The 15,021-nt window shown below is 39.9% G+C and overlaps 1 protein-coding gene across 4 annotated transcripts in view; it reads right to left on the bottom strand.

Moving 5' to 3' along the window:
* TMEM117 (transmembrane protein 117) overlaps nucleotides 1-15,021 on the bottom strand; it is a 462,108-nt gene that overhangs the window by 353,725 nt on the left and 93,362 nt on the right. The gene's annotated exons all lie outside the window — the stretch shown is intronic.

Below are 15,021 nucleotides of genomic sequence, written 5' to 3'. Positions count from 1 at the left end.
GAACTAAACCATCTTAGAAACTAATCTCAAACCAAGGACACGAGATTGCCTGAGCATCTTTAAATGCCAAGCCCTGCAGCAGTAAGCATAGGACAGTTCTACTGCATACACCACTAAAAAAGGGCAGCCAGTCCTGTTTCACACCAGAGTAGTAAATACACTCCCAAGTAGTAACCATTTTTTTAAGACTTTATTTATTTACTCATAAGAGAGGCGGAGACACAGGCAGAGGAAGATGCAAGTTCCCTGCAGGGACCCCGAGATGCGGGACTTGATCCCAGGACCCCGGGATCACAACCTGAGCGAAAGGCAGCGGCTCAACCGCTGAGCCACCCAGGCATCCCAGTAACCACTTTTTAATGTGTTAAGCAGCACATCTATGGAGAAAAACAAATTAACAACAACTACACATCACCACCGAAAGGGTTACATCACCTTATAGCCATAGTCCGACATTCTTCTGCACTGCTGGAGTGAAGAGGGCCACCACTGGCTATTTGATGTATACAGGGTTTGAACCCCTGCTAGGCCGACTTATCACTCACTGATCAATGGAGCTAAAGCAACACAGAAACCAAAATGGTACACTTATTCCACCCAGCCAAGTCTGCACCTGGCATCTTCAGACTATAGATATTAAGGCATTGATGTGAAATAGAAAAATGCCTCAGTGCTGTCAAAAGAGCATGCATTCACCACTTAACTCAGAATAACAACTTACAGCTGTAAAGCAGCTTTGTATTTCTGTCCAATCCAGAAACTCCCTGTTGTGGAGAAATGCTGACAAGATGTGATGAGCGAGCTGAAAAGTTCTGAGAGGCTGACCGAAGTTAAAGAATAAATAAATAAAACATCGGCAGTAAACCCAGCAGCTCCATAGGTACATTACTCCTGGAAAAAAGTCATTCAAAATACTCATCTAACTAATGTGTGGCCAGTAGTGTTACTTTTTGATGGGAAACGTAGTGCCAGGATATGTACCACTGAAGTATCGCAAGATTTTCCTGTACGTGCTAGTCATTCACTCTCTGTAGCAACTTAGGCAATTAAAATTATGTTAATTCTCTCAGTGCACTGTGGTATCATTTAAAATGTCACCTTTATAGGGTGTTAAATAAAACATCTTTCAGAATGAAAACTCGAAAATTCACACAATCCACAAATATTTATTGAGTACTTACTACGTGCCAAGTGGGCACTGCATCAGGTGCTGTTAATGCCCCAGCAAAGAAAACAGACACAAAGCCCTGCCTGCACCGGACAGAAGAGGCTCGATAATGCTGTGATAATAAACCACCAGAAATCTCTGTGGCTTAACACAAGTGTTTGTTTCTCACCCATGCTTCCTGTGCCCATGCATGGGCCTCTGCTCACTCAAGAATCTGGGCTGACAGAGGCTCATCACCTTGTAGCCAAACCATCTGTAGCATGTGGTCTTAGAGGCCAGGGATGAAGCACAAGGCATGAAAAGCTATGTCCTGGGGGAAAGGGCCGAGGCCAGTGACAGCACACATCACTGCTGGTTACAGTCCCATGTTCCATGTTCCACCTAACTGCAGGAGGGCTCAGAGATCTAGAAATAAAATCTCTGGAGTCAAGAAGAAGAGGAGAAACAAAATATTGGTGAGCATTGGTAACAACTGCCCTCAAAAAACTCATAATTTGCTAAGAAGTATATACAGGTGAAAAGGCTATTAAAACACAGTGTGGTGAATATTATGATGCAGATGATGCATGATATTATGAGAATATATAGAAGGAGTATTTTCCTGACCTTTAAGTGTTAGGAACGTTTCCCCAGAGGACATGTGGTAGCTAAGCAGAGAATTGAATAGATATGACTTAGCCAGGGGATAAACAATGGGATCCAGAGATGGTAGGCATTGGGAAGAGAGATTTATTTGAAGACCCAAGGGAGAGAATGCATGGGTTCTGTTCGTGGGAGGAAAAGAAGTTCACTTTGGATGCAATTTAGTTTTTTGGCTAAAGGAACAATAGAGTAGAATAACGAGGTAAGGGCAGCCTGGCTGGCTCAGCAGTTGAGCATCTGCCTTCAGCTCAGGGCATGGTCCCAGGGTCCTGGGATCGAGTCCCGCATTGGGCTCCTTACATGGAGCCTGCTTCTCCCTCTGCCTGTGTCTCTGCCTCTCTCTGTGCCTCTCATGAATAAATAAATAAAATCTTTAAAAAAAAAAAAAAAGAAGAATGAGGTAAGCTGGGGCCACGTTATTTAGAGCCTTATAAATCATGGGAAGAACTTGGACTTGATTATGAAGATGGTGAAAATCCACCGCAGCATTGTAAGCAGGGATATCAGTGTTTTGGGGGGAATCATCACAATATGGAGAATGAATGAGAAGGGGCAGCTGCTGCAGAAATCCAAAGATGAAACAACAGGAGGGGAGCAGTAAGGATAGGGCAAAGCAGACGGATTTGAGAAATACTTAGCAGGTAGAATCAAAGAGCCTTTGTGATTTACTGTGTGTTTGAGATAAGGGGAGGACAGGAAAGAATGAACAGGATCTAAGTGTCTGGCCTCAGCAGCTGGTTAGTAACAGCGCCAGCCACTGATATGGAACAGAGGAAGCTAGCAGGGCCAGGGCGTGGGGCGTGAAATGAGTTCAACTGTGGATTTATGTAGCTTGAATATCGTTGAGACACTCAAATAGATAATTTACAGTAGTTAGTGTCACATGAAAGATACGAGAAAAATTGGGGATAAAAAGAAGTATTTTAGAATCGCACATGTAAAAATAGCCAAATAAGCCAAGAAGGGAGTGGGTCCCAGACAAGGAGGCTGCATAGAATAAGAAAATCAGATTAGAAATCTGAGTGAGGGGCAGCCCAGGTGGCTCAGCTATTTAGGGCCGCCTTCAGCCCAGGGCGTGATCCTGGAGACCGGGGATCGAGTCCCACGTCAGGCTCCCTGCATGGAGCCTGGTTCTCTCTCTGCCTGTGTCTCTGCCTCTGTGTGAGTGTGTCTCTCATTAATGAATAAATAAAATCTTTTTTTAAAAAAAGCATATGGAATTAGAAATGAAGAATGTACAACATTTCAAGAAGGCAGGAATGGTGGAAGCACCAAGTGCTGGAGGGAGAGATCAAATCCAATAAAGACCGAGAAGTATCCACTGGTTGTTTGACAAGGAGATCAGAGGTGACACCAAGTGGATTTGGGACCCACACGGGATGATGTCAAGACTCGTAGCAAAGAGCAAGAGGAGACAGGTGCCAAAGCCTCTTAGCAAGTGAGAGAGAGATAATCACCAAGATGCTAGATGACAGAATGGAAGAAGTACAAGGTGAATGCCACAGGCCTCCAAGGATTTGATATGAGGGTGGGAGTGTGATTCGAAATTAATTTTTAAAGAGATAATAATAAATCTGCACTGCACACCAACAGATGCTTATCACAAAGAATATTTTGCTTCTACCCTCTTTTGAAACATTAAAGGGAATTTTTTGCTTCGTTCTACAAAGTGCAAGGATACTCCTATGGCTCTGTTGTGCTTTCTTTGATTAGGGATGTTGTGACATTACGAGCTGAAAGGATTGTATCCTATCTTTTTATATTTCCGTTTTCAATATAATGCTTACTTCCTGAAGTAAAATTCAAACTCATTTCCTACTAAAAGGATATACACATAAATCACTGTGTCACACACGGCGTTAAGTGATTTTAGTAAGAATTATTTGCACTTGTACAGGCTGCAGTAAAAACTGCCAAGTCTGGAAATAGTTTTAAATACAGGTACTTTTTCATGCCTAACTAAAAGAGTATTACACCATTATTTCTAAATTGAAGTGGTCTCTGGAACCTATAATCTGATGACTCTAAGAATCTGTACTGTGCTCAAGAAAGAAACTGAACAATCTGGCAGCCTTTTAGCTATCCCTCAGATTAGTATGAGAAGTTGCCTAAACAAGATCTTCCTTCAGCACATTTTTCAAGCTAACTATTTACCTTTTCTACAACAAATACTAAAAAAAAAAAAAATTAAAAACCAATTTAAGGAGAAAAAATCATAGAATACCCTACCTAGAAAAAAGTTAAGACATGACCTGCCAACTTCACGTTTTCCTTGGTCGCAAGGTAAAACTTTATCCTTTTTTTGTTGTTGTTTTTCCAAATTCTCTGCCTTTTATTATGTTATTATGTCCTTGTGAAATAACAGACATTTTGACATAAAGTCGGTATTTGACTTGTGCAGAATTTACTGTAAACCAGAGAGGGAAAGCCAGCGCTAAATCCTACATTTTGATCCGGTAATTAATATGTGACCCTCTGGTCTTCATTCATGGTGTGTCTTAGAGAAATCAGATCCCCCCCTTCAAGACACACAGTCACTAAAGACCGTCTCAGGGTGTTCAAGACAAGAAGTCACAAGATGGAGACCTGCTTGCTCTAGCATCACTGCATTCAAAGGTCAGATCTGGATTGTGGTCTTTCATGTCCTCCAGCAGCTTCTGGATTTCCACGCTAGATTCATCTAACTCCAACCTGAGTATCTTTAAGGGGCTGTTATTCTGTTGTAAAGCCTCAAAGATTCCACTCTGCCCCAAGATCAACCAACAATCTGCAGAAGAAATTTGACAAACACCTTCAGTGTGATGCTTGCTGTCATCGGAAAGGTCAAATATGCAAGACGTTCTCCTTGGAAACTAGTAAGTTTTACCTGGGTGCCATACCTACTATTGGCAGAATTAAAAAGAAATGGCTCCTTAAAATTCATTGTTATATATACTATTAGGATTTGTGAGGAATGTCTTTAAGGGGCAGCCCGGGTGGCTCAGCTGTTTAGCGCTGTCTTCAGCCCAGGGCCTGATCCTGGGGTCCTGGGATCGAGTCCCACGTCGGTCTCCCTGCATGGAGCCTGCTTGTGTCTCTGCCTCTCTCTGTGTCTCTCATGAATAAATAAATAAAATCTTTAAAAAAAAAAAAAAGGAATGTCTTTAAGGATAATGTTCTCTACATTTTAGAGGGCCCTCTTTATGAAAACTCACAGGAAAATTCTTCTGGTTTTCATAAGAAAGACCAGTAATGCTCCTCCCAAATATCCACTGTATAACACAGTATATGGTCTCTAAGCCTTAGACCGAGTGCTATGTTGATCACTTGCTAATATCCTATGGGACAACTTGAAAGTTTCCCCATCAACAACATGGAAGATTTCCAGAAAAAAAATGCAGCAGAAAATAAAATTCATGCAGACAATGGAGAAGAGCACTCCTACTCAGCACACAAAGGGAATTTGTTTTGTGGCCATTCTGGATGTGTGTGTGTGTGTGTGTGTGTGTGTGTGTGTGTATTTTTCCTTCTGAGCATTTTTGTCAAATAGAACCTACTATTTAAATACAGTGTATTAATTATTTACTGCTGAGGCATAAATTATCCCAAAATGTAGCAGTTTATAACAGCAAACATTTATTATATCATAATTTCTGTGGGTCAGGAATTTGACCACAGTTTAACTGTGCCCTCTGGCTCAGAAGCAGGTCACAGGCTACAAGCACCATATGAGCAGAGACTACGGTCTTCTCAAGGCTTGATTTGGGGAGGACTGGCTTGCAAACTCACTCAGATGATTGCTGGCAGGTCTCAGGTCCTATCATCTGAGGACAGTTCCTTGACACATGGACCTCTCCATAAAGACTACTCTCAGTGTGGTAATTTTGCTTCCCCCAGAATATGGGCTCTGAGAGAGAGAGACAGAGACAGAGATAGAGACAGAGGAAAAAGACAAACAAGAGGGAAGCCTAATCATAGAAATAATAATCCACTGGGGTGCCTGGGTGGCTCATTTGAGTCCCACTCTTTATTTTGTCTCAGGTCATCATCTCACAGTCATGATATCAAGCCCTGCATCAGGCTCTGCACTGGGCACTGAGCCTGCTTAAGATTCTCTCCCTCCCTCTCCCTCTGCCCCTCCCCCCACTCCACACATATTCTCTCTCTTTCTCTCTCTCTCTAAAAAAGAAAAAAATAAAGAATATCCCATCACTTTATCGTATTTCATTCATTAAAAGCTAACCACTTGGTTCAACCTACACGCTAGGGGAAAGGAGCACAAGGTCCTGAATACCAGAAGCAGAGAACATCAGGACCATCTCAGAGGCTGCCCACTATATACAGTTACTATCATCTTCTTTTAGAACTGGGATTCCTCTTTATACCATTTGGGATCTGAGCTAGAAACAATGGAGCTTGATAGGTTTGCCTTAAGCAAAATGGAACTTACTTTAATTTTCTTAAACAATAGTCATGGGAACAGAAAATGGAATTCATTCGGCCAGTCAGCCCTAACCTTGACCAGTCTTTGGTCAATCACGAAGCCCTTCCCGGAGGCTTCACTATGAATATTTTTATATTTCTGAAACTTTATTTTTTGCCTCGGAACGCATTTTTACTCTATTCTAATCTGATACAAGTTATTTCTGGTAAAAGGACAATGAGACCCTTTATTTTAAAACAATCTCATGATCCTATTAGACACTGAACTTGGCTACAAGTTAGTTACAACTGTCCAGGAATACTCATTGTGCACCTAGGCCAAGTCTTCCTTCTAGGTCCCCAGATGATCCTTTTTCCCTCTCAGTCTCTAGTCTCTCCTACTCATTGTAGGTGTTTTAAATAGCACAGGATATCACAGTTTATGCCTCGTCTCCTATTATTAATAGCACTCCTTTTCATTTTCAAAAGGGTCCTGGTTTGGAGAATGAATTACCAAATCATCCTACTCTTAGGTCATACTTTGTGGTTTTCTTCTTTATTTCTACTCTGGCTTTTGGGGGTGATTTGGTTTGGAAGTTACAGGGAGTGGAATTGAGAGAGCACCTTGTATCCTCTTCTTTTGCTATGGGAAAGGGTTCAGAGAAGGAAAAAGCAGAACTGAATGAAGAAGCATTCATGGCTAACCCTCCCCAATCTCTCCATTCTCCAAGCAATGGTGCAAATTCAACATGTATTTAATAAAAGCAGAAAAGGCTCAGACTATTGAGAAGAATTTGAAAGACATATATGGCAAGGATAAAATACACCTAAGGACAATATTAAAAACAAATAAGCTGAAGTCACAGGAAAAATATGGGTAAGCCTGTTTTGACTCCCTCTTGACCCTTCCAGGCAAATGAGAATTTCCTGGCTAGCTGTAAGAGAAAACAGAGCAATCCACATAGCAGATGGCTCCAATCCAAGCCAATTATACAGGTCACGATTTCCCAGCCCAGTGCTTTTCCTGGGCTAGGATGGAAGAGATAACGTAGATACGCAACCATGTGATTTACTATCTACTCTGCCATCAACAAAAGTCGGGGAAGAAACATCGCTATGTGCAATGCAATGCCCAGAAGCTTTCAGGCTCAGGCTCAATTTAATTATTTTTTTTTTCTTTTTTAATTCAAATTCTTCCCCTCTCATGACCTCATCCTTTGCCTTCAGCAAACTCCTCCCTAACTTTCCCAGAAGTAGGAGTTGACTTGAACACATATTTCTCGACCTCCAATTATTTCTTCACTCACACTATAATATTACTAGCATGGAAAGGGGGCCCTGTTGCCACGGCAACCAGGAGGAGTGCATAAGTTCAGCCTCAGTTGGATCCTCTATTCTAATTGACCAAATTCCAAATGTGTTCTTGACTTATCTCAATTTTGTAGACATAAGAAGGCAAAACATTTCATAATTCCTCTGATTTATTATACATTTACCCATAAGTTCATAAGGTCCCAGTAACCTGCGTCTTTTCTCCTAAATTCACTAACTCAACGAATTTATTTCTAATAATCAGGGATGACATTCAAAGTGCTTAGGACAGACACAGCATGAGAAACACCAATCAGAATGGACACACTCACCAGATCAGAATATATACTAGAGGTGCACAAGAACTGAACCAGCGCATGCTGGCTACCGATCATCCAATGATACCTTGAAACCATTCCTTCCTGCTACCAAAAGATTTCTCCTCTAATTACTGCACATTTAACGACCTGATTGGCCATCTGATATCATCACTGTATACAACTGAATAAGAACTAGGCTTTCATGTGAAATTCATGCATTCCCTTTCTGTCAAATCATAGTTACAATGATTTTGTAAAAAATCATTTTGTATAACCCATTCATAGGAAGAAAGAGGCTTCCTAGTCAAGGTGGGAGTGGTCGCATGTGGTAGTCAGTAGTGTTATTCCAAGTACATGGTTTAATTTTAGTTTCCAGCCCCCTTGTTCCTGGTTGGGGCCAAATGATTGGTTCTCATCAAAGTTGTGAACAGAAGTTAAATCACTTCCATGCAGAATGTTGAACTACTTCCCTAAACTGACTCACCTTAGATGATGTAGTGAAGTCATACCAAGGCCACCCTTTCCAGACAATTAAATTGTTTAAGAAGCTGACATTCTGTAGTTTAGTGCTCTCCTTTCTGCTGAGCCCCATATTAACCTAACATGATCCCAACAGAAGTATCACATCTGTCGCTCATTTAAGACCTATGCAATCCTGTTTACTTATCAGTTTTACGTATATCCACATATTCAGTTAAGATGTCACTGTAAGGGGATCCCTGGGTGACTCAGCGGTTTAGCACCTGCCTTCGGCCCAGGGCGTGATCCTAGAGTCCCAGGATCGAGTCCCGCATCGGGCTCCCTGCATGGAGCCTGCTTCTCCCTTTGCCTGTGTCTCTGCCTCTCTCTCAGTCTGTGTCTCTCATGAATAAATAAATAAAATCTTAAAAAAAAAAAGATGTCACTGTAAGGTTCAACAAATGCATACTGCTACAATTTATCTCTGTGTACTTATAACTTTCTCGTCAGTGATTTATTTTAAATGCTTAGCTTTATGTTCACACATCAAATTCTCTAACAGACATAAAATAGCTTAACTAAGAAAGACTAATTATCTAACAACAGATATTATATATATGCATATACAGGTATAGCAGTATGGTAAATAATATGTACTATTACATATAATCTATATTTTATAACATATTCAAAATAAAGCGCATATTTTAGATAATACCTCTATAATCCTGAAGCTAAGATATCTATTAACATTCTTCCTCAAAGAACATAAGTATTTTATATGTGATATATATTCTCTTCTGTTATTACACAGGATGCTGAACATTTTACACTTTGCAACAAACCTGGGAACCATCCTCTTAATCTTTTAAGACATGCATTTTAGGGAGGGAGAATTAAACTATGTAGTCTATAAAATGTAGGCCAAAATCCAATACCCCTTTCTGTCTTCATATTTTATGTATATGTTATTGCTCTTTTATTGTAAAGAATGTAAAGTAGTTTTTTTTCAATTTGGTAAGGGTATTCATTCAGTATGTTACTTAAATATCATGCTCTTCTATGTCTTTTATAACTAACCTTTTCGAGTATATTATGTGCATTTGCTTCTCTAGGAAAAAAAGAAAAAAGTAAAGTGTCAGGGTACTCTGGCAGTAGCCTAAAGGGAACTGAAATAGAAAGTTAACCAGTTCCACTGTGATTCTTTCCTTGATGAAAACACAAGCAAGTCACTTATCTCCACCACAAAAAAGGCATTATCCTCCTGACCTGGTGCAAGGGTAAAAGAAGTTGTAGACATTCCTGACTAAGCAGCCAGAGCAGTGGACACAACTGTGCTGTTAACTGATGTTACCTTGACACGGAACTAATTGAATGATGAAATATTTCATTCATAGAATTCCATTTACTGGTTTTCATCAATCCCTCAAGAATAACTATGACTTGTCATAGAAATGTAACTTTCTCAGCTCATGCTGGGTCTCTCTTATTAATTTATTAAACTGAACTAACTTACGGGGGCACCCGGGTGGTTCAGTGGTTGAGCGTCTACTTTGGCTCAGGTCATGATCCCAGGGTCCTAGGATGGAGTCCCACACCAGGCTCCCTGCAGGAAGCCTGCTTCTCCTTCTACCTATGTCTCTGCTTCTCTCTGTGTGTCTCTCATGAATAAATAAATAAATCTTTTAAAAAATAAATAAATAAACTATATAACTTATCATAAGGCTTAAGCCTCAGACTGTCATATACATCAACTTTTCATGCCTAGAAAATAATTATTTCCTACATGTTCACCACTGTGAAAAAGGAATTGAGATGGAAATTAAAGATATTCATTATTATATAGTCTCTAGATAATGGCTACTCACACACTGCACGCATGCATAACTGTCACATCATTAATTCCCATATTTCCCATAATCCCACCAAATGTTTCCTCTTTTCAAAAAAGTCAAACTTAGCAAATAATGGTTTAGTAACTCAATAAATGTTTGATTTCCTCTTCTGAATCCTGATGACATATTATATTAGCTCTCTGTATTTGCTTTTCATTGATGAAAAATAAAATAAGGAACAGTTTATGTATATTCATAAAGATGCACTGATAGCATTTGAACTGGGTGTATGTATTCCATATACTAATTTGACTCCTTAATTCAATTACATTTAAGATTATGTATTATGGCATCAGAAATTAACATTTATTGAAGACCTACTGGTGCTAGGCATTTATTTGGGCATCGCATAAAATTGATAATAATCAACATAGCTGTATGATAATAATGCAATAAGATGACTGACATAAATTACTTCACTTCATTATGTTGACCTAATCTGTTGACCTAAGTACTTACTGTTATTGTCACAACAATTAATATTTATTGCGAGCTAAAGTACTTGAGAAACTAAAATACACATTCTCTTATTATAAAAGCAACATATACTGGGAGCTCATTATATGGTGGGTTCCATACCAACTGCTATGCATACACTGTCTTCTGTGACATCCACAACAACCCTAAGATAGTCCTAATATCCCCATTTTACATCCTCAGTGGAAATGAGGTTCAGAAAGTGAAGTTTGTTAGGGCCACATAGCAAAAGAGTATCAGGGCAAAAGTTCATGCTATTTCTACTACATCACTTTGTCTTCCATACAAAACAAAGCTGATGGCAACCAAGATTAAGTTTAGTTTGTTTCTCCACCTCAGTAGCTTGCGTTTCCCCAAGATTAATAATAATGAGGATGAGGCTGTTGATAGTAAACCTAGTAACAACCCTACAAACAATTCATATCTTAAAAATGAGAAACAATCTAACTTTTCCAAGTTATATTTGCCAGCGAGTGGCTAAGACGGGGCTAAAATCCAGGTATCCTGATTCCTTGTTCAGAATTTTTTCCCCTGTAACAAGCTGATAAGCTATTTAATGAGGCCGTCGAAATAAACAACTAAAAACAATGATCGCGGAACACCTCTTAAGGGTGTCAAAACAATGTCGATTCTGGACAGATAGTAATGCACTCCAACACAGTAATGAGGATGCAACATTGATTGTGTTTTTCATTAATGTTTTTCAAACCTCATTAGGACTACACTAACAGTAAACTTGTGATAATTTGAGTATGCTGTGCTATTTTACCTTTATACCACCAAAACCAAGTAATGTGAAACCAAGAGTATTAAAAGCAGCAAACTGCGCCCTATTGCTATAGTGCTTTGGGCTGAATAAGTCTCCCTTTTGCCCTGACCCTCTCCCTCCTACCCTAGTTTCCTTCCCCCCCTCCCTCTCTCACCAAGCCTGCCCCCCTCCCTCCAGCACTCCACTGGGTCAGCCCCCTTGACTAGACTCAGCCATTCTATTTCCAGCTTTTCTGCTCACCAGTCCATTCTCAGCAACCAGCTTGGCCACTTACTCCCAGCCTTAGTAATTAATTGTGCTATTATTGTGAATTAATCGTACAAGCAAGTCAATGTTTAGCCTAATTAAGAATGAAGCCAACAAATTATTTAAAGCACCACTCCAGCAGAATTTGCATTCAGCCTTGTATTAGCAGCCAATCAAGCTTTTCAGCTATTGACTCAAGTACTTGCAGGCTTCCTGAATACTTACAGCCAAGCATTCTCCTCACCCTAGCTCCTGAACCCTGTCCAGGGCCTCCCATCCTTTACCCATCCCCATATGTTCATCCCTTGGAAAATAACATATCTCTTTTCTCATTTACTACAATTTTGAACATCAATAATTTTGTTGGTTTAGGTCATACAAAAACTGTACAGTTTCACATTGCTAAAGATTATTTGAAAATTTTCTTGCCATTTCTCAAAATAAATTTAGCACCTTTACAAACAGAAACACCCACACAAACATCCGTTCCTCGGCGTGAAGCAACCAGTGTAAACAATGGTCTCAGGTCAACCAACTTTGTACTTGAAAAGCAGCAGCAAGTGAAAAATCATGGCCCTGAACAGAAAAAAACATGCACAAGGGCTGCTACTTCTAGATCAGTAGTCACTAAGGAGAGAGAAAGAGAGAGAGAAAAAAAAAAAAAAAAGGTTGAGCAAGGAATCTAAAAGCATTAAGCGCAGGTTTTAAAAATAGTGAATTTAGGAAAGAAAAAAGTATTGCCTGGAGTGAAATTTCACCCTGAATTTTTCCATTAAAGTGTAACTCAGCTTTGGGAAAAATAATGGGCTGGAACCTATACCTCTGGCAACAGACAGTGAAACTATAAATCAGAGTCTTTTCTGATACAACATGTGGATGCACCGATGGGCCAGAGCAACAGTCATTCTTTACAAAATGAGGATAAGAGCGTAGGGGGTAAGGTCTAGGGCAGCTGTGCGTGTACACTTGAGGAAGCATTAGAGCCTGAACAATTTCATCTAGCCTGTGGACAAGTCCATGCCAGTCTCTTGTTTATTTTTCCTATTCATCCTTGCTTGCTTTTGCTGCCCCCTCTGTGCATCAAAGCCATAGCATTTTAGATTTTAGGAAAGTGTCTTAAAAAAAAAAAAAAAAAAAAAGATTTTACTGATTTATCTGAGAGAACAAGAGAGGGAGAGAGCACAAGACAAGAGAAAAGCAGACTTGATGCTGAGTGGGGAGCCCAAGGCGGGGCTCAATCCCAGGACCCCGGGGAATATGACCTGAGCCAGAGGCAGACCTTTAACCCACTGAGCCACCCAGGCACCCCATGGAAAGTGAGGTTATTATAAACATTATTTAGAATAATGTTTATTCTAAACATTCCCTTCTGTCTGCTGAGCAAAATAAATCAAAGAAAGACAATTATCATATGGTCTCATTCATATGTGGAATATAAGAAACAGTGTAGAGGGTCACTGGGGAAAGGAGGGAAAACTGAATGGGGAGTCATCAGAGAGGAAGAAAAACCATTAGAGACTTTAACTCTAGGAAATAAATTGAGGGTTGCTGGAGGGGACGTGGCGGGGGTGCTGGGGTAATTGGGTGATGGGCATTAAGGAGGGCACAGGATGTAATACGCAACTGATGAATTACTGAACACAACATTTGAAACTAATGATGTACTATATGTTGACTAATTGAATTTAAATTAATATAAATAAAGAAGTAAATGAATATTCTCTCCTGTCACCTCCCCTAAGTCAGTCACCCTTAGAGCATACTCACCACACCCAGACATTTAATGAGTGCTCCACGTAAGTTCTTACTTACTAAAACTGATTAGAAGAGAAACAGAAAGGTGAGACAATCTATTCCATTTTCATTACACCCATCACCTAATTCTTACCATCATTATTTTCCAGGTTCTGAATATGAATACTAATACTTATTTTTGAAATTGCCTAAATCACTTTGGCTCATTTCTCAATTTTTGTCTCTGCAACGCCTAACCCATATTGATGTACTAATTAATATTTGCAACACTTCTCTGGAAAAGGCTGTGTATCAGGAAAAATAAAACTTTCTTTATCATTAGCCCTAGAAAACATCAGCTTCTTCATATCCTGCCCTAAATAGAATGTACTCTTTGGAAACGTATTCCAGTTCACAGAAGAAATGTTAGGTTTGCCAATTGTTTGATTTCCTCAGTGCTAAAGACAGTATTTATCCTTGCGATACTGGAATAAGTCTATAAGCATGTAGATCTGTACATGGGCATATATGTGTTTATATATACTATTATTTAAACTTATTTTAGAACAGAGAAAGGGGCCAAGCACATCACATATTAAGTGCTTCTTAGAGATACCACTAGGTGGATTTCTTCAAAAAGTCCATTAACAATGAGGAAGGCAAACACTTCAAGGCAAGTTTCAGAAATTCAAAAGGACCAAGACGGTCTGCAGGATTGCCTGCAAAAGGGTGAGGCGAGGCGCTCTGAAAACATGCCCTCTGCTGCCATCAAGTGGTTCTTTTCAGAATCCTTTTATAGGAACATAACCTGAACATGCACACTTCAGCTCTCCTACCGTTTCATTCTCTCTATAATATACATGTTATTCTTTGGGAAATCGAGATATTTGAGAAGGAGAGGCAAACCTTTCCTAAATTAGGGTTTTACACTATATGGATGGATGCTGTGAAAATTCCACGATGAAGAAGTTCTTTGGAAAGATGAGGTCACAAAGGGTAAAAATTCTTCCCAGCCCTGTAGGACTTGCTCAGTTTCTGGTCAGTAAAGACCCCAACATGAACTCTGGAGCACATCTCTCTTTATTTCTGCCAAACAGTTTTCTAAATAGAAAAGCTGCGGATGGAGGGAGTCATTTAGAATCATTCTTAACCAAGGCAAGTCCCATCACTGCGGAAGAAAATGGTTTCTTCATGTTTCTTTCCTACTACCGTCTCACTTTTTTGAGGGTTCCAGTCCTGTTCGTGGACAATGCAGCATATTGTGGAACTGTGATCACCGCATAACCCTAATTTCAACTTGACTGATTGCTCTGCCTCTTTGAGTGTCTTCCCTTTACTCTCTCAAAAGACAGTTCATTAGGGCAGCCCAGGTGGCTCAGAGGTTTAGCGCCGCCTTCAGTCCTGGGCCTGATCCTGGAGACCTGGGATCTAGTCCCACGTCAGGCTCCCTGCATGGAGCCTGATTCTCCCTCTGCCTGTGTCTCTGCCTCTCTCTCTCTCTCTCTCTCTCTCTGTCTCTCATGAATAAATAAAATCTTAAAAAAAAAAAAGAGAGACAGTTCATTAAACATCAGTTGAAAAAAATAAAAAATAAAAAAA

This window comes from Canis lupus, chromosome 27 (assembly GCF_011100685.1).
Source record: "Canis lupus familiaris isolate Mischka breed German Shepherd chromosome 27, alternate assembly UU_Cfam_GSD_1.0, whole genome shotgun sequence".
Lineage (NCBI taxonomy): Eukaryota > Metazoa > Chordata > Mammalia > Carnivora > Canidae > Canis > Canis lupus.
The sequence above is the reverse complement of the archived record's forward strand: the minus strand, read 5'-3'. Positions and strand labels throughout refer to the sequence as shown.